The sequence below is a fragment of the Mesocricetus auratus genome, unplaced genomic scaffold (assembly GCF_017639785.1).
Source record: "Mesocricetus auratus isolate SY011 unplaced genomic scaffold, BCM_Maur_2.0 Super-Scaffold_100053, whole genome shotgun sequence".
In the NCBI taxonomy this organism is placed as follows: Eukaryota; Metazoa; Chordata; class Mammalia; order Rodentia; family Cricetidae; genus Mesocricetus; species Mesocricetus auratus.
The window spans coordinates 3,739,835-3,759,293 of NW_024429230.1; the positions used below are offsets into that span (position 1 = coordinate 3,739,835).

The following is a 19,459-nucleotide window of genomic DNA, read 5'->3' on the forward strand; positions in this document are numbered from 1 at the left end:
ACCAGGGTGTCATGAGCCAGGTTGGTCATAAAATAACTATAGTAAGGGCTGTCCTTGAACTCCAGATCCTCCAGCCTCTACCTCCCAAGTGCTGGGATTACAGAGATGTTCCACCACACATATCCAGCTTTTTCTTTTGTCTCTTCTTTTCTTTCTTCAAGGATCACTCTATTTCTGTCTAGTTCAAAGTCAGGTGATAAAAAAAATACTCCAAATTACCGGGCAATGGTGGCACACACCTTTAATCCCAGCACTCAGGAGACAGAGGCAGGCAGATCTTCTATGAGTTTGTGGCCAGCCTGGACTACAGAGCAATTTCTGTGACACCCAGGGTTATACAAAGAAACTCTGTCTCGAATAACAAAGCAACAATTCAGAATTAGTCATGGGCTTTTACACATTTACCACTACTCTGGAGAACTCCTCGCCAAATGCCACCAGCAAGCTTCGGGCACCCAATCCCCCAGGGATTTTGTCTACCAGACTTTCAGGAACACACCAAGTGCCAAGTGTAGTACTGAGCAGTGAGCTGAGCTGACTCTGTTCCCTGCAAGGGAGGCAGGGAAGGAAATCTAATTTGCATGGTGAGACTAAGCAAGCCTTAAGATTCACTAGAGACCCCCTAGGGTGAAGCCTGGGTACATCCTCCTTGAACAAAAGTGCTCTAACCGGCACGGTGTAGAACTCTTAATAACAAGTAAAAATTAACCTACAGTCCAGGGGTAGGACTGCCCGACTCACTAAGGAGGAAGGAGAAAATGCTAATGACTCAAAGGCAACATTTCTCATCTGAAAAGAAGTCAACTTTGTGAGCAAGAGATGGTGTCCAGAAAGCATATTAGTACTTTGCTAAATGATATTTATATAGTTGTTATTAACCCAAACAGGCAGACATGAGAATGGAGGTAGGCGAGATGAAAGAGGCCGGGAAAGCTGAGGACCCAGTCATATCAGACTGACAGGAGGCTTGATAACACAGACAAAAGCCCAATCTGAACAGACTCTGCCTCAAAGCGGGACACACACACACACACACACACACACACACACACACACACACACACACACACACACACACAGTGCTAAACAGCAATGGAGAGGAGACCAGGGCGACCCGATGGGGGAATAAAAGGCAACTGCAGACAACAGAAGCTGTAGCCAGAACACAACAGAGGAGAGCTGTCTAGAAATGCAAACAATGGTTTGTGATTAGAAGAGCCAAGATGTACCCGCCTTTTTTTGTTTTCAAGTATTCAGTTAAACACAGAGTAGAAAGCACCAGTGTTGGGGTGGATATTGAAACAGGAAGCGCCAAATGCTATCTTTTGAATCTTAAGTGTCCTCTAAAGCTCATGTGCCAAACGCCTGGTCCCTGGCACCAGCAGGAAGTGGTGGGACAGATAGGGCCCTGGGACTATAAGCCAGACCATTAGGGGAATGCTCTAGAAGGAGATGTCGGGATCCTAGCCTCCTCTTCTCTCCCTTCCATTTCCCAGCCCCACGATGCGAGCAGCTTCATTCCACCACGCACTATTCACTGTTTACTGCTCGCGGAAACCTCCATGCTTACCAGCCCAAACCCATCTTTCCCACGTCTCAGTTGTTTGTCTCAGTCGACACAGATGAAAAACTGACACAAGTAACACTTGGGCAACACTGAGAAGTTTAACAGCGTCTGGCCTAATGTTTAACAGTGGCTCAAGCAGCTCAGAAAGACTAAAATCCAGAACAACGAAAACATCTTCAAGTACCCCATCTTTGTTGTTTTCTTGGACTGTGAAAATCAGTCCATCAATCGATCGATCAATCAATCAACCGATCAATCAGTCAAAGCCATTAAGTCAGGTCAGAGGTTAAGGATTGGAGAGCACAGTTGCAGACTTCGGGCCATTCAGTGATCTCATGGCTCCACGCCATACAGTGACAGGTAGAGAACTTGAAGTAGCCAGCTGGGATAGAAAAGCAATGTGGCTGCTATTCCCAGTTTAGCTACACACATGCTCTAGTCTGTTTATATGCACAGATGGGTGTGTGTATGCAGGTACATATGCATGATTTATGGAACCAAAAATAGAATATCACTTCCCTAAACTTTGATCTGAATTTCTTTTATTTTATTTTAAAATGCTGGTGTTTGCAGATTGCCACACTCTAACAAACATATAATACAATAAAGTGTTTTCTCCAGTGGAGGTGGGTGAATATGAAGCTAGGCATACAGGGAATGAGGGGGTATGACGGTTAGCATTAACTGTCAACTTGACACAAATGTAGTCATTTGAGAAGAGAGAACTCAGCTGAAGAAATGCTCAGATCACACTGGCCTGTAGCCATGTCTCTAAGGCATTCCATTAATCGTGAATTGATGTAGAAAGACCAGCCCACTGTGGGCAGTACACAAGTGGGCCTCGGATGTCTAAGAAAGCAGCAGCATTCCTCCATGGTTACCGCTGCTTCTTTGAGCTCCTGCCTTGGCTTCCCTGGATGATGAACTATAAAGTATGAACACTTTCCTTGCTAAGTTTCTTTGGGCCATGGTGTTAACGACAACAACAGAAAGCAAACTAAGGCGTCCTATAACCTTGTTAGGGAAGTCCGCTCAGCTAGCTCTGGGTGTCTCCCTAACAGGAGATACCCAGAAGACCGTGCATGGCCAACAGAGTCTGGGGATAAAAAGGTGGGCACTTGGCTCTCAAAGAGGTTTTCCTGGAATGGAGACAACAGGAAGGCATCTCTCTGCTAGAGGGAATCCGGCACTGTGTGACAAAGAGCTGAAGAGAAAAGCGCTTGTTTCTTTGATGGCCTCTAGGGGTCACTGTCTTAACATTGAGTCTTCGCTAACAAAAGAGGAAAAAAAGGCCAATGTTGGTCTGCAGCCTAAACCCTTCAGTCCATAGTTCACAACAGTTTCCTAGTGACTTCTAACCTGGAGCCCTTGGGGTCTCTGCTCAAAACTCACCCTTTATACAGAGAAAATGTCACTTAAAGTGACCCTCTCTCTCTCTCTCTCTCTCTCTCTCTCTCTCTCTCTCTCTCTCTCTCTCTCTCTCTCTCTCTCTCCCCTTTCTGTACATGAATGAAATGTAATTACCTTGCTCTTTCCTCCATGCCTTCTTTGCCCACCTCCACCATGATGAACGCTATGACTCCAAACTCTAAGCCAAAACAAACTCTTACGTTCTCCAAGCTGATTCCTGGTCATGGCATTTTATCACAGCAGCAGCACGGTAACTAACACACATTGCTCTCGACCTATCACATGCTCTTTGTATTATTTATTTGTTTCAGTCCTTCTGTATGTATACATACGTGTATGGTGAATGTATGTGTGAGAGGAGGTGTGTGTGTGCCACAGCATGAAGATCCCTGTGGCTTGAGGGCCAGTCAGTCTAGCTAAATCTGTGAAAGTCAGATTCAGTGAGAGACCTTGTCTCATAAGCTAAGGGAGACATGCACACACAACACACTGAACATATAATTATATTGCCATTTTAACTCTTAGTAAAATGATAATATTAAAAATAAAGCAAATTTGTATTATTGATCACTGCTTTAATTATGTTCTACATATGAAAAGTCATATCTTTTAAATCTATACAACAGAAGAAAATAGCTAAGGATAGTGTGTCTGGCATACTACATATGTTATACATTATCCATACACGTGTAAGCAACAGGGCCGGATTTTACACTCAAATATGTCAAACTGCACCCAAACCCCAGACTTGAAGCCACTACCCTGAACAGACTATATATTCCAGCTCCAAACTGGGCTCAAGGGGGTTGTGTCAGTTTATTACCATTGGGCAAAAACATCATGGAGACAATTGGTTTTATAAAGAAAATGCTTATTTTGGCTCAGTTTCAGAGATCTTAGTACCTGGTTCTTAATGTATGTGGTAGAGAAAGCCTATTCAGATGTCTGTGTGTGTTGTAGCATGTGTATACACATGTCTATGGAGGTTAAAGGTGGACAAACATGTTAGCTTCTGCTCAAGGACTCAGTTTTGCTGCAAATAATGTAAAGACAAGCAGGCGTGGCTTTATTGATGTGAAACTCCTTTAAGAGAAATAGACCATGGGAATTCGTTGCCTACACCTGCTTTGGAGGCATCCCAGTCTGACACAGTCAGTGCGGGGGTCCCCCGGACATGGCAGGTGTCCACAGTCAGGTTGGAGAGGGGCCTGGCTCTCTGCATTCAGAACTAGCTCTCAGCTGAGGTAGGACTGTGGCTCGGGAGACCACACGGAGGAGACAGCATGCAGGACAGCAGTCCTACACCAGCCTGCTACATCTGCAGGGTGACGACTGAAAGTCAGGACTGAGCATGCCACCTAGCCCCAGATACTCTGACTTCATAATTCGTCAGGGTTACAGTTTGGACACAGAATGTTTTAAAGTTCAGATTCTAACATGCAACCATGTTTGAGAACCTCTTGTTTAAGGTACCTTTTCTTTTTAATCCTTCAGTTTATCATTCCATGTTGACGTATTTATTTATGCTACCTAAATAAGCAGATTTCATTTTAACACCCCCCACACACACAGCAAACTCTCCTGTGTCTGAGTAATTTAAAAGCCAGTAATTCACACGTTTCAGTGTTATACCTGTATATATAAACTCAATTTTGGGGAACATGCTATTTAGCTGCCAGTTAAAAAGAAATGAACAGTATAATGTGTTATTACTTATAGCATGGATGGAGTATCAGCCTTCAGCGGAGACTCGGTGGGGAGTAGCAAGAATAGCATTTATTGTTTCATGTTTATGGTTAAATATCAGAAAAGCAATATGGGTTAACAGTGGTAAAAATTCTGAATCATTTTATGAAGGCAAATTATAACCAGGAAAGCAAACAAACAAGATCAATGCTAGATTATATACCCACAAAACTGGAAAACTCACTTTGGAACTTTAGACTAACAAATAAAACCTTCACAGGTGAATAACTGAGAAGTAAATTGAAAAATTTAATGATTACTTCTCATTCAAAGATCCTGAATTTGTTTTTTTATTTAAAAATAAAATGATGCAATAGATGCAAGAAATCAAAGGACAGATCACTTCACAGTTCTCAGGAGAAATTAGTTTTGACCAATTAATATAGACACTTTGTTGACCAGAAGAAAAATAATTCCAAGAGAAATGGGATATAAGAAGCAGGAAGAGAACACATAAAAGCAGCTGGTTGTATGTGGAATGAGGCTTTCTTTACAAAATGATAAATAAGAGTCAGCTGAAGTAGAAATCTTTTGGACTAAATGGAAAATGAAGTAGGAAAGGGAGAAGCCAGCAGAAGAAAGCGGTGCGGAGGGAGTGTATGGTGGGATGTACGTGTACCTCTCTCATATTCACACTCATTATTCAGTAATAACAACCATTTAACAGTCACCAAACTCACCACATCATTGGGCTACAAAGAAATCTCACTAAATTCAAACTACAGTAACCATCTAAGTTAGATTTACCACACAAAAGAGAAAATGACAAAAGAATAAGAAAAGGAATAAACAGAGATGGGAATTGTGGCATGTACCTTTAAGCCCAGCAATTGGGAGGAAGAGGCAGACAAGTCTCTGAGCAACAGACTAGCCTAGTCTACTTAAGAGTTCCAGGCCAGCCAGGGTTACACAGTGATTCCTTATCTAAAAACAAAACAAAACCAGATGGGGGAGGGGAGGAGGGGTAGAGGACAGTAAAACAATAAGACAAATACTCTTATATAAGAATTTAGTATGTGATAAAGAAGCAAACAAAATCAAGTGTGAGATTAATTTTCAGGATAACTGTTCAACAGTAGGAAAGAAATTCAGTCATTTTGTGTCATAATTTAAAACAACTCAAGATGAGTTAAAAACCAAAAGTAACACATAGAAAACTAAAAGAAATGTACTTGTATACTTACTAGACTATTTCAAACAAGACGTGAAAAGAATCAGAAAAGGTCTGAAATATCAGGTTCACAACTATGAAATAAGATCAAATATCTGCAAGTTTTTAAACCAAGATTCCCAGCTGAAAATAATACAATAATGAAAATTGTGTCATTTCTGAACAAGGGATGCAGTTGGTTGATAGAACACATACCTCATGTGTTCACAGATAAATACTTTGACTCCAAACAGATGGTTTTTAAAAAGCAATTTATATGAAAGTCAAAAGCTTACTATATCCAAAATATGGAAATAGAAAATCAAGGAACAGGACCTATAACTAGGAAAGAGCCATTTGAATCGACTATGCTTATTGAGTGAAGTGAAAGAAAGTTCTATCCCAGGCAAAACTCAATTCAGAACAGACCAAGTACTTGACTGTAGAGTCAAGGTAGGAACCACCCATGTTCCAATGTGGATGGATGGATGGATTTTAATGTGGCACATATGCACAATGAAATACGATGTAGGCGTAGAAAAAGAAGAAAGTCCTGTTTGCAACAATGTGGATGAGCAGGGAGGATGCAATGTTACATGAGATAACCAGAGGAGGAGATAAAATATTGTTTGGTCTCAATCATTCACTGAACCTGAAAAAGTCAATCTTATAGAACTGGAGTCTAGACGGATGGTTCCCAGGGGCTGGAGCAGCTGATGGAGAGGCAACGGGTATGATTGGAGCTCTCCGATGTAAAATTTCAGCTAGACAAGAGGAATCAGTTCAAGAGACATACTGTACAGCATGCCAACTGTAATCAATACATGTGTTGTGCAGACGCCGGTGAAAGGTTAAAGAATAAAAGCAATGGAAATTACGTGAAATGCAGCAAGCACTGTATTTATTACACATCACAACCAGCAATATATTTGAGTTTGCTTTAGGGAAATGACTGCAATGGCATAGTCCTATGAATTTCAGGGTAGAATTACAAAGTGACAAAACCCTTTTTAGAAGTAATTTGATACTATGAATCAAACTAATTCCATTTCTAGTAATAAAGGAGATTTTATAACAAATACTTTAGGAGCAAATATGTTCATTGCAAAGTTATTCATTAAGGAAAACAGAAAGCAGTTTTAGCACTACAAGTAGGCCTCCTTAAGTATAGCTTCCTATGGATGTTGTACCTGCACTAAGGGATGTAACCAGGAACATGATTGTATTGTTAAGTTTCAAAAAGACATAGAAATTAGAATGGCATGCGCCAGGAGGTAGGAAAGGAAAAAAAAAGAATTTGTTTAATTCCTGCCTGCATTCTAAACACCAATTCTTACACCCAGAGGTGAGTGTAGCTCTCGCCCCTCATCAAAGAAGCTCTCTTTGCAATGGACTGAAACCACTACAGAAAAGCATAACTGGTCACACTGCAGAGAACAACCAATCCCGGGCTTCCTGACCCGAATAGACACAGTACAACCCCTGCCCTCAAGGGTCAGGAAATGTCACAGAAAGGATAGCAGAAAGGTTATAAGAGCCAAAAGACCAAGTCTGCTGTGATATCATGGTTCCTAGAAATGTCTCAACAATGTGGCTTCCAAATTACAGCCGGAACCACAACAATATGAGTAGACATGCCAGCCTGGAAATGGGCAATCTCACAGGGTCCCAGACAAAGAGCTACAGACAACCAGTGACTTCCGAGGAAAGGAGAATTGGTTTTCCCATGGATAAGCCCCCTAATAAGTATCCAATTCCAAGGGATGAACCCTGAAATCATATACATACAAGAAACAATAAACAGACTGACTCATCAGGTTGTATTTATGCATTTATGCATTTATGCATTTATACATATATGTGACAATAACAATGAAAGAAAAAGAGGCCAAAAAAGTAAAAGGAGGAAGGGGAGATTACATGGAAGGGGCTAGACTGCAGGAAGGGAAGGGGGAAATGATGTAATTACATTTTTGCTAAAAACTGTGTATTAAAAGGAATTTTAGGTTTGGAAGAAGATGTTATAGACATCTGTTTGCAGCAATGCAAAGTACTTCTGAACTAACTGTGTGTTTAAAAGTGGTTGCGACAGTCAGATTTTAAGTTCCATTTTCTTTACCACTACAAGGTTTCGAGGCACTGGGGAAATGGCTCAATGGGTAAGAATGCTATGCAAACACAAATACCCACATAAAAAGTCAAGTGTGGCCACACACACTCTCTTGGAACCCCCCTTGCTGTGGGGGACAGAAACAGGAGGCTTGCTGGTCACCAGCCTAGCCACAGCGTTAAGTGAGACACCCTGTCAAGAAACAGAGTAGGATATGTAACATCTTCCCCTGACCTCCTGGGAGCACCCCCCACACCTGCATACTTCACACACATAAACACACATACAAGAATTTTAATTAATTTTGTAAGATTTATTTTCATTTTTAATTATGTGTATGTGTATGCGCAGGCACATGCCTGTGTGTGTGTATGTGTGTGTGTGTGTGTGTGTGTGTGTGTTCATATGAGTACAGGTCCCTGAGGAAGTCAGAAGAGGGTGTTAGACCCTCTGGAGTTAGAGCTAAAGGCAGTTGTAAGTCACCAGACACAAGTGCTGGGAACTAAATTCAGGTCTGCTAGAGCAGCACATGCTCTTAACTGCAGAGCCATCCCTCCAACCCCTTAATCAATTAATTTTTAAAGGGTTTTTCAAGTAGCAACTTGGAAACGGTTTTTAAAAAGGGAAAAATTGGAAGCATAAAGTGCATATTTCCTAAGAAAAACTATGAAATATAAACATATAAAAATTAAAATTTCCAGATGGTGGTGGCACATGTCTTTAAACCCAGCAATTGGGAGGCAGAGGCAGGTGGAGCTCTGTGAGTTTGAGGCCAGCCTGGTCTACAGAGTGAGTTCTATGACAGCCAGGACTGTTACACAGATAAACCCTGTCCAAAAAAAAATTAAAATTTACATGAAATTAAAATAATGGTTACATTACCCATATAGGATTAGGTTTATTTTTTTTTTAGATTTTTGAGACATTTTGCACTTTTAAAATCTTCTAAATAACATCAACACTTAAGTTTTTAGCTCATAATTACTTTGTGATGCTGTTATGAAGTCAGTGGCAAATCAGGATTACCACCTGGGTCTTTTTGGCTCTAAGTCCTATGCCCACATTCAAATTTTAGTCACTTGAGGTCACTGGCTCTAGGAAAGGAGGCCCCCTCAGTAAGTGCTATCAACTCAAAGGTTTAAACTTGGTGGCCCAGACATGACCCCAGGTTAGAGTCCCCTGGCAGCTGGGGCTATAGAATCTCGGCAGTGACTGAAGATGCATGGAGAGATTTAAGTGCTCTTTCTTAGACGAGGGATTGTTAGAGATAAATGGACAGACGGGTAATTGGTTAATCATTCATTGTTCATGTCCCTGGTATCCCAAGAGCTCTGTACACGTGAGGTCCTGAGAGAACACTGGACAGAAGTCACGCTCACAAGCACATCTGGCCTGAGACAGAAAGCCTGTCCAGGCTTTGCAATTTGCTATTCTCCTTTCACTTTCACTCTTTAATCTTTAAATCCGAAGCTGGAAGGTTCTAATAAACCTCTGTCGTTTCCAATCCCTGCAGCCCCATGTAAATCCCAGAGAGCAATTATTTTTGTGCTGTCTGGCAAGGTCACTGTTATCTGACCTTGCAGACCAGGGGAGGTTAAATCAAACTAAGAGCATTAGAGTATAAGGGCTGCACACCCCTAGGGAGCCTTCTTCAGGGTGGTCCACATTCCTTGGCCATCAAAGGCCCACCTTGTATCCTCAGCTTGGGTACCGTTGGAGCCATCTAGTTTTAGTCCCCACACAGAGGAAACTCATGCCTCTCCTTGCTTAGTGGAAGGGTGGGGTCTGTGTTTCTTGCTCCCAAACACTCCTAGACCTTTGTCCCTCCAGTCAGAAAGTGTGTTATGTAAACTCCCCTTGCCTGTCTAACATTATTACCAATCATTTCCCAGGGTAATAGTTGAAGCTGCTCTGTTCCCTACATCTTCTCAGCCCTGATCCTCTGACAGATGCTAATCAAGAAGCCATATTCCCAGTGAGGTCAACACCTAACCATTGGTCCATCTGGTGACTCATTCATTTGCCCACATATGAGAGCTGGTTTCCTGCTCTCCACCAACCACTTTGTATTAGCCAATGAAGGCTCAAGGTGCTCCTGCTTCTGGAGCTTTCTATGGGAGTAGATGGGACAGATGTAGGGAAATTATTTTTGAAATGGAACATTCTTGATTCTACCATGCAAACAACATTCTCCTCTCTATTGTTGGAATCATGACCCAAAGCACCGTCACCCCTAACTTGGCCAAGAGTCTGAGATCTTTCTTCCTGCCTCACTTTTCCCCCCAGCCCACCAGGCTCCCTTCTGACTTGTAGAAAAGATACAGCTTTTCTGACATTGACCAGAGCATGAGGCCCTTTGCTATGAAGCCTCACATGGCTCCCAGCTCACGGTGGCATTCTCCCATCCCTTATTTTGCACTAGAAGGTTCTCTGCAACATGTTCCTTGCTTGTGGCATTCCTGCCACTGCCCTGCACACTCTGTCTCTGCACCAGGAACATCCCACAGCTCATTTGTGGCCCAGGGTCTTCTTTTCTCTTTCTTCTCTCTGGAAAGTAGTTCTCCCAGGTCATTGCAAAGCTGAGTCTCAGAAGCATGTGGCCAATCCATCTGTCGAATCCCCCAATTCCACCTCATTCATCTCCACAGTGTTTACCTCCATCTAATTTACTTTCATTTTGTTTTCAAATCTTGGACCATTTTCCTACCTATTCTCAAGAACCACATTTGCTCCATGGGAACAGGAGCTCCATCAACACTCCCTCCCCCACAGCTCATCACCCTCTAGAACAGTGGTATCTAGCATTCCCGGCCTCCTGAAGATGAATGAATGTATTCATGAGAAATCCTCTCAAGAGAGAAGCTATCAGGGTACCAGATAGTAAATTAACCCCATCGGTTTAATTTATTCCTAATGTTTCCTCAGGTAACAGTCTTTTTTCTCTTGAACATCCCATTCAGTACTCAGACTCCTCTTGCAAGCTCCCTCCACACTGTCCTTAACGATGCTGCTTTGCTACAAAAGCCCACAGCAACTCTTTGCAATAAAGGGAGAGGGAATAAAACAAGACAGTGGACATGCTCACATGAATATTTTGACTCCAGACAGTTCATCTGAAAGACGTCCTTTTTGTCATTGCTAATGAAAAAGATTGACTAGACTCACCCATCACTTGCTCACTAATTGGAATTTTGCTAGGCATAATTAGATTATGCAGGGTTATTTGAGTTGAGCCTATCCACATCAGAATTCTAAACTGTGTTCCAAAGGGACAATATTTCATTTTAAAGAAGCTTCTGGTACTGCTGATGTTCTGGAAATAAAGCTAAGACTGAGAACTTTTTTTGTCTGAAAATGTAAATTTAAGCTATTTATTTTAAACTTCTATGCATTATAGATGGCCAGACAAAACCAAATCCCTGTTATTGGAAGGTAGCTGAGAAAAGAAAATCTGCCTAAAGGACTTTCCTTTATGGCTCCTGCTGAGTACAGATAATGAGATATCACACAAGGCAGGCAGGACCACATCACCATTGCCACACGAAAGTACAGAAGAAAGTAAAGCTCTCATTGCTTCTCTAGAAGAAAAATCATCCACAGCTTATACACCTCTTAAGGAAACTCTGATCCACTAAAACTCACTGCCACTTACTAAAAGAAGGCAGCTCAGTCACCTGCCAAACTTTCCTAAGTGTTATGTTTGAAAGCACATTGACCTTCAGGAGAGCTAGGCACTAGTCAAAGTCATCTAAAACTAAATGCAGAGATTTCAACCCTGCTGGGCACATTTTGATATGCCAACTAAATGGAAGGAGGTGCCTACTTAGCCCCAGCACACAGACACACAGACACACACACAACACAGCACAACACTTCCTTCAATGCTGTGTCATGGAAGGACACTACCTGAGGATATGGAAAACTTTGGGAGGATGACTACAGTTAGGAAGAGCCTTACCCCATGAAGCGCAAACTGTGCAGCAAGCCACCAGTGACTGCCAGAGGTTCTCTGGTTCTTCTTTCTCAGGAGCCACGGGCCCAGTCCTCACTCTGTATCCTTTGTGGAACAAATCCCCCAGAGACTTCCTGCGACGCCTGCTGGGAGTGTGCACCTCAGTGGTGGTGCTGTGTGGATGATGGTACACCAGAATCTTGCTGGGGATCATGGCAGAGGCAGAGAGGAAGCCTGAGCTGTAGACTCCCTTTGGGTCTATTCATGCTCAAGCTGATGTCCTAGAAAGACCTGGAAGGAGTCCATGATCTTCTGACTTGTGCTGCAGACAAGTGCTGCTGTCTCACAGAGTGGCATCCAATGGTATCAATGTCCTCTCCTACTAAAACGTACTTGCCAGTGGGCCCAGCCATCACAGGAAGGCTAGAGAGGGGTGGGGGACTACTCTGTCACATTATGTCCTACAAGCTGCTCTATCAGCTTCATCCTGGGAATTACCACGTAAGCTCCTTTGGACATGGCTTAGTGGAAGAATATAATCCCTCAAATCAATTGCTACAGAACAGGGTGTGAGGAGCTGCAATTTGGGGTCCACCAAGTCACTTCTTTTATGTTAGTGGCACTATTTGACAATTGAGTGAGCTCATAGGGAGGACCTCATTATAAATTGATACAGGCTCCATTATCATCTGCCACGCCTTCCTCTACCAACATAACTCAATCAGGAAAATCCTCTACTCTGAAGCAGTGGGCCAGGAAGGCACCCTGCTGCCTGGAGGAAAGTGGGCTCAGGTCCTACCATCAGTGCTCCTGTCCCATTTCCCAACACACCCTGTCCTCAACATCTGTCTCCATACAGACTGTAACCTTGTTTTTGGACTCTCTCCCTTAAACATACATGTCCAAGCTTTGAAATCAATGTGGCAGCATTTAGAGATGGGTTTCGGTGAGTTCCATGAAGGTTGAGCCTCCCTAATGTAAGTAGAGCCCTTTAAAAAAGACACCAGTGGGCTTATTTGTCCAATTTTCTGCCATGTGAACATTCCATGAGAAGCACTTACCCTTTCTCCCTGATCTCAGACTCCAGCCTCTAGAGCTGTGGGAAAATAAATCTGTGTTCTTTGGGGCAGCCAGGCCATGGTGCTATGGCAACCCAAAGAGACTAAGCCTGTATCTCCAGGCCAATGTGTAAACAGAAACAAATCAGCCAGAGAAAGAGATAAAACACTGAAGATAAAAACAAGGAAATACTTAGATCCTGTAAGTTACCATAATTGGCCCCATCACTGTTTCCAGATCTCTAGGAGACTTAAAATCGGCAGGCAGAATTTTCCACATAGGCTAGCTTGTCACCTAAGCACTATGTGTAAAGCATTTATGACAGATGGGGCATTCTGTTATATGTTGAGTGCTTCTGGAATCTAACAGGAACATAGAAGTCCAGCAGGGGTCAAGTTATAGGAGAAAGAAGAATGAAAATGTTCTCTTGTAGTATGGTTACGCAACAATCTGTGTCAAGTCTGCAAAGGAAAAGGGTAAGCAGCTATCTTACAATTGCCTTCTGCAGATCTACTTAAGTACACATATGCATACCATATGAATGCGTATGTGTATGGAATGTGTTGTGATGTATCTACTAGAAATGTCTTCACATTACTTCTGAATCAAAATGATTGAGGAGCAGAGAAGGAGTTAAATGGAGATGGCAAAGCTGAGGACAGTGCTACACACCATTTATCCCAGCACTCAAGAGGCAGAGGCAGGCAGAATTCTGTGAATCCAAGGCCAGCTTGGTCTTCATAGAATGTTCCAAGTCAGCCAGCCACAGATAAACAGTAAGATCCTGTCCCAAAAACAAAATAAAATAAAAAGCAAGGACTGTGAAAGATAGCAATTTATAAAACGTTGAGACAATAAATGGCCTTTTTTTGGCTTTTAAAAAGCATCAAACTTCAATGTGTTTAAAATGGAAAAAAATTAAAAATGGCAGGAAGCTAACTGTGCAACACAAGTTGTCAGAAATGATGGAGAGAAATACAGGTTTTATGAGCACTAAGGGAATAACACATTATTAAGAATATCATACATATAATTTTGACAACCAAATGAAAGGAACATGTTCCATTAAAAGTACAACTTCCTCAAACTGATACAAGAAGAATTAGAAAACATAAGCAGCCATACTTCTGCTTTTTAAAAAAATCCAAATTTCAGTTAAAAACATTCTCACAAAGAAAATTTCAGATTGAGTTGGTTTCTAGCAAAGAGGTCTCTCAATATTCATGGAGAGTATTACACCAGTCTTATGTGGATTCTTTTAGAGAACAGAACAAAAGAAAACACATTACAACTTGTTTTATGCAGCCGGCATAACCAAGATGCCAAAATCTGATGGAGGCATTTATTTATTGATAAGATGTATTGATCTACACTCTTAATAAAATTCAAAACTTGTTAAAATACAAACCATGAGAAAAAATATTAAACTGGTATATCAGATAGCTTATGAGACCACAAATCAATACTAGTTAGATACAACTAGTAAATCATAACAATGGCTAAAATTAGAAATTTGTCTTGGAGGCCGGGGAGCTGTATCACTGAGCCAAGAGCTTGCTGTGCAAGCATGGAGACCTGAATTCAGATCCACAGCCTCCATATAAAACACTGAGCTTGTGGAGAACCACACAGAAGGGGGGGGGGGTTGTAGGAGCCAGAGAGGCTGAGGACACCACAAGAGCAGAGCCCACAGAATCAACTAAGTGGGGCTCAGAGGGGCTGAAAGAGACTGATGCAGCAACCATGGCCTCTATGCGGGTCTGTGTTAGATCCCCTGCAAATATGCTGTGGCTGTTCATCTTGAGGTTCTTGCAGGACTCCTAACAGTGGGGGGTGGGGTATCTCTGACTCTTTTGCCTGATATGAGGGTTTGTGCCCATTTTCATTGGTATGCCATGTTCAATAGATATCCTTTGAGGCCTGCTCTTTACTGAGGGGAATGGAGCAGCAGAGGGCAGGGTGGAGAGAAGAGGCATGGGGGGAGACTAGGAGGAATGGAGGAAGGGAAGGATGTGGTCAGGATGTATTGTACCAGAGAATAGTAAATGAAAAGAATAAAGAATAAAAGCTGAGCATGATGGTGCGTGTCTGTGATCCTAGTGCTGGGGAGGTGCAGACAGGTGGGTTCCTGGAGTTCAGGGGTCAACCAGCCTAGCCAGGATACTCTCAAGGTATAATGAGAGGCCCTGACTCAAAACAATTAAGGTGTAGAATGATACAGGAAGACATCTGACATTGATTTCTGGCCTCTGTTTGCACACACATGCAGTCATATACACAGAAACACCAACAGAAGGAGGGAGGAAGAAAGGAAGGAAGGAAGGAAAGTAGGAAGGAAGGAAGGAAGGAAGGAAGGAAGGAAGGAAGGAAGGAAGGAAGGAAGGAAAAAGAAAAGCAGAGATGTCTATCAAACATTGGTCAAGAAACGTAGTGACTGGCACCAGCTGGAGGGTCAGCTGGAATCTTCCCTGGAAAGGTTAGGTTTCTGACAGAGTGAACGTGTGTCCATTCTGTGACCCAGAAACTCCATCTCTATGTATTTACTCAAGAAGAAGAATATTTGCCTATAAAACCATGTGTACAAGGATTCTCACAATAGTTTTATTCAAAATAACCTAAATGGACATCAGCAGATGACTAATAAATACATCCCTGTAATGGAATACCATTCCCAATAAAAGCAGGCTGGCTGCCAAGACACAACATACATGAATCTCAGAATCCTTGCTCTCTGTGCAAGAAGCTACACAGAAAAATAATATTTTTTCTTTTTACCTTTTTTATTATTATAATTTTAAATAGCTTGCTTCACATGTCAATCCCAGTTCCCTCTCCCTCCCCTCCTCCGGCACCCGTCTACCCTCCCCCCCAGCCTCCCACCCTATCCCCACTTCCTTCCACATAGGAGATATCTAGAGTCTGTCATTTCACTCAGGGCAGGGTCCAGGCACTCCCCTAAGAGTCCAGGCTGAGAGAGCATCCCTCTTTGTGTTATGGACACATGAAGTCTGTTTGTATGCCAGGGATAAACACTGATCTACTGCCCAGGGCCCCATAGGTTGTCCAGGCCTCCTCACTGACTCTCACACTCAGGGGGTTTGGATCAGTCCCATGCTGGTCTCCCAGCTGTCGGTCTGGGTTCCAAGAGCTCCCCCTTTATATGTTAGATTATATGGCATCCAAGAAGGGAAAAAATTACCTATAGTGAGATAAATTATCACAACTGTTCACTATGCTTGACGGATACTGAGGTTGCATGTTGTTTCTATCCTCTATGGGTCCATTTTGGTTAGAGCATTAGTACCCAGGGTGCTTCTGTTTGGGAGGCAGTGGGACCATTAGGACATGAGACACAGTGGAAAGTTTCCAAATCACTGAGAGCATGAAGTATTTCCCGTGTGACTCAATCTTTATGAAAACCAGGGACTGGCTCCGCCCACTTGCTATGCTTCCTGTTGGAGATGCAGCCTTCTGCTCTTGCCTGCTTTCCTGCCATAATGTGTCACCTTCTGCACCCTTATCTGAGACTAAACTGGTGATAGTTCCCAGTCTTGGGTGTGGAACCTCCAAAGCTAAATAAACCTCTTTTGCCCTCCTAAGATCCATGCCAACTATTTCATTATAATGACATGCAGCTAGCCAGCACAAGAAAGAGTGGGAAATATGGTGAGTGTAAACTCACCCCAGACACTCCCCAGGGCTATTCTGATATAGGTGAGAGGCCAATTTATAACACTATGTGTCTTTCAAGACTCACTGAACTGTACAATTAAGATCCATGAACTTTACTGTACCTATGCTACATCTCATTAAAGTACTAAGATCCATGAGATGGTGATGGTGACCCAGTCCTAAAGCCATTGTACAGGGGACCACACTAAAGTGTCATCTGATGCTCCAAATGGAGACCATCTGTTGAAACACGAGTTCTTTCTCAGCTCCAAGGGGGTAGAAGGAGTGTGAAACTCCAGCAACCCAGAGCCAGCTGACCTAACCACAGGATCAAAGGCTTGCCTTCAGGCTCCACCCGCAGCAGGGGAACACACTGTGAACCCCTGACCTCTGTTTCCTCATCTCTAAATGAGACCACAGCATCCTTTACACACAACTGTACACAGCACATGATTTTTATTCTGGGGGTACCAGGATGAAACCTAGCGCTTTGTCATAGAGAAGCACTCTGCCACTGAAATAGAGCCACCGCCCCCATGTCTTGTTGGCCTACAAAAGTTACTCAAACCCCAGTTTCCAGTTCCTGACTCTAAAAAAATGAAGAAAACTTCTTAATAAAACAGAGTTTCTTGAAACTTTTAAAAGGAAGGACCCAGAGGGAGAAGCCAGTTATCCTAGTTCTGGATGAAACAGGAGGATCATGAATTTGAGGTCAACCTGGTCAACATCATAAGTTCAGGGTCAGCCTAAACAACCTGCTGAAACCCTGTCCCAAAACAAACAAAGTGCAACTATAAGCAATCAAATAAACAAATGTACGCATTTTAAAAAGGAAGTCCTCTGACCTACGCACAGGTATGCCCAATGATCAATCTCCTTTCTGAGCACGTGTCTATAGAGGAAAACAACAATAATAACAAAAGAACTCCAAACCCAAACCCTGTCTTATACATACATTTTGCATTCCTCCTCCCAGCATGCCTCAAGTACTACCACCCTGTATCCTCTGCCCTAGGGATTCCTAGGAGGCTTTACTTCTGAAAACATTCAGTTGCCAACACTCAATGATGACCTTCATCCACAGACTTTGTTTTAAAACCACTGGTCCTAGCCGGGCAGTGGTGGCACACGCCTTTAATCCCAGCACTTGGGAGGCAGAGGCAGGCAGATCTCTGTGAGTTCCAGGACAGGATCCAAAGCAATACAGAGAAGCCCTGTCTCAAACCAAACCAAACCAAACCAAACCAAACCAAACAAAACGCTGGTCCTTTCCCTCCTGCATCACGTTTGTTTCTATAAGAGAGAGGTGGTCACGACAGAAGAACAGGACACTCATTCATTCGTTGAAAAATATTGATGAAACAATTGACTCAGATATGGTTGGTCACCTCAATTAAGTCATACTTACTGCTCCAGACCCTTTAAAAGTGATGGTACACTCATTCCACCCCAGATTCTGATTAAGTTCCTATTAAAAAAAAAAAAAGACTAAGATTTTCACATCTGAGTCAAAGGATTTAAATTCCAGCTTTGATTCTTCCCTGGTAGTAAAGACCTGTAATAATAGCTACCATAGCTACTTAAAAGTCAGAGGCAGGAGGATTGCATGTTCAAGGCTTGCCAGGGATATTCAGTAAATTAGAGGTCAAACTTGGCAACTTAGTGGGACTCTTTGTCAAAATAAAAAGAAAATTTAAAAGAGAACTAGGGGTGTAGCTAAGCAGCAGAGTACTTGCCTGTCACACACAAAGCCCTGGGTTCAAACTATTACTGAAAACAAATAACTGTGGTAAAAAATTAACACCTCCAGCTCATTCATCATTTCAGAATAAGCAATGGCAAGCTCCTTCAACTCAAAGTAGCTCAGTTTCCTCAACTATAAGATGAGAATATAAACAGTGGCCTGATGCATAGAGCTGTTTAGGAACAAACAAATGCACCTCTATCAGTTACAGCTATCCTTGGCATGTAACCCAAGGGTTCCAGATATGCTTGCTGCCATTATTGCCATGGGGCAGATATGGGGCTAGACAAGCCAGAGATACCAATGCGAGTTGCTATCAATTAGTTAATTCTCAAGAAACTCCTCATTTTGTAGAGAGCCTTACAATCAGTCCTTGTATTTAGCTAGGTTAGTGCTATAGTTGGGATGCCAGATGTCTTCCAAAGATACATGTAATACAAGCTTGGTTTCCAGGATGGTACTGGAACCTTAAAGAGGTGGGGATCTAGTGTGGGATCTTTAGGTCACTGGGGACAAATGGGGACAGTAGGCTCAGTTCTTCCATATGATTCCTAGCCATAAATATAAATGGTTTTGCCACAATGTACTGCCTCTTCACAGACCTAAAGGCCATAGATGGACCCCAAGCTGTGAGCCAGAATAAATCTTTTTCTTCCTATAAGGCTGTGATGGCTTGAGAGAAAATAGCCCCCAAAGGGAGTGGCACTATAAGGAGGTATAGTTTTGTTGAAGTAGGTGTGGCCTTGTCAGAGGAAGTACGTCACTGTGGGGATGGGCTTCCAGGTCTCCTGTGCTCAAGCTTTGCCCAGTAACATAGTTAACTTCCTATTGTTTGTGAGTCAAGATGTAGGTCTCTCAGCTTTTTCTCCAGCACCATGTCTGCCATGATGATAATGGATTAAACCTCTGAAATTGTAAGCCAGCCCAACTACATGTTTTCCTTTATAAGAGTTGCTGTGGTCGGGTTGCCTCTTCACAACAATAGAAACCCTACTTAAGACAAAGGCGGCTAATGATCTCAGGTATCTTATTACAAAGATGATCACTTG

At 42.6% G+C, this 19,459-nt stretch overlaps 1 protein-coding gene across 32 annotated transcripts in view; it reads right to left on the reverse strand.

Moving 5' to 3' along the window:
- Kcnma1 (potassium calcium-activated channel subfamily M alpha 1) overlaps positions 1-19,459 on the reverse strand; it is a 688,790-nt gene that overhangs the window by 230,701 nt on the left and 438,630 nt on the right. The window lies entirely within an intron of this gene.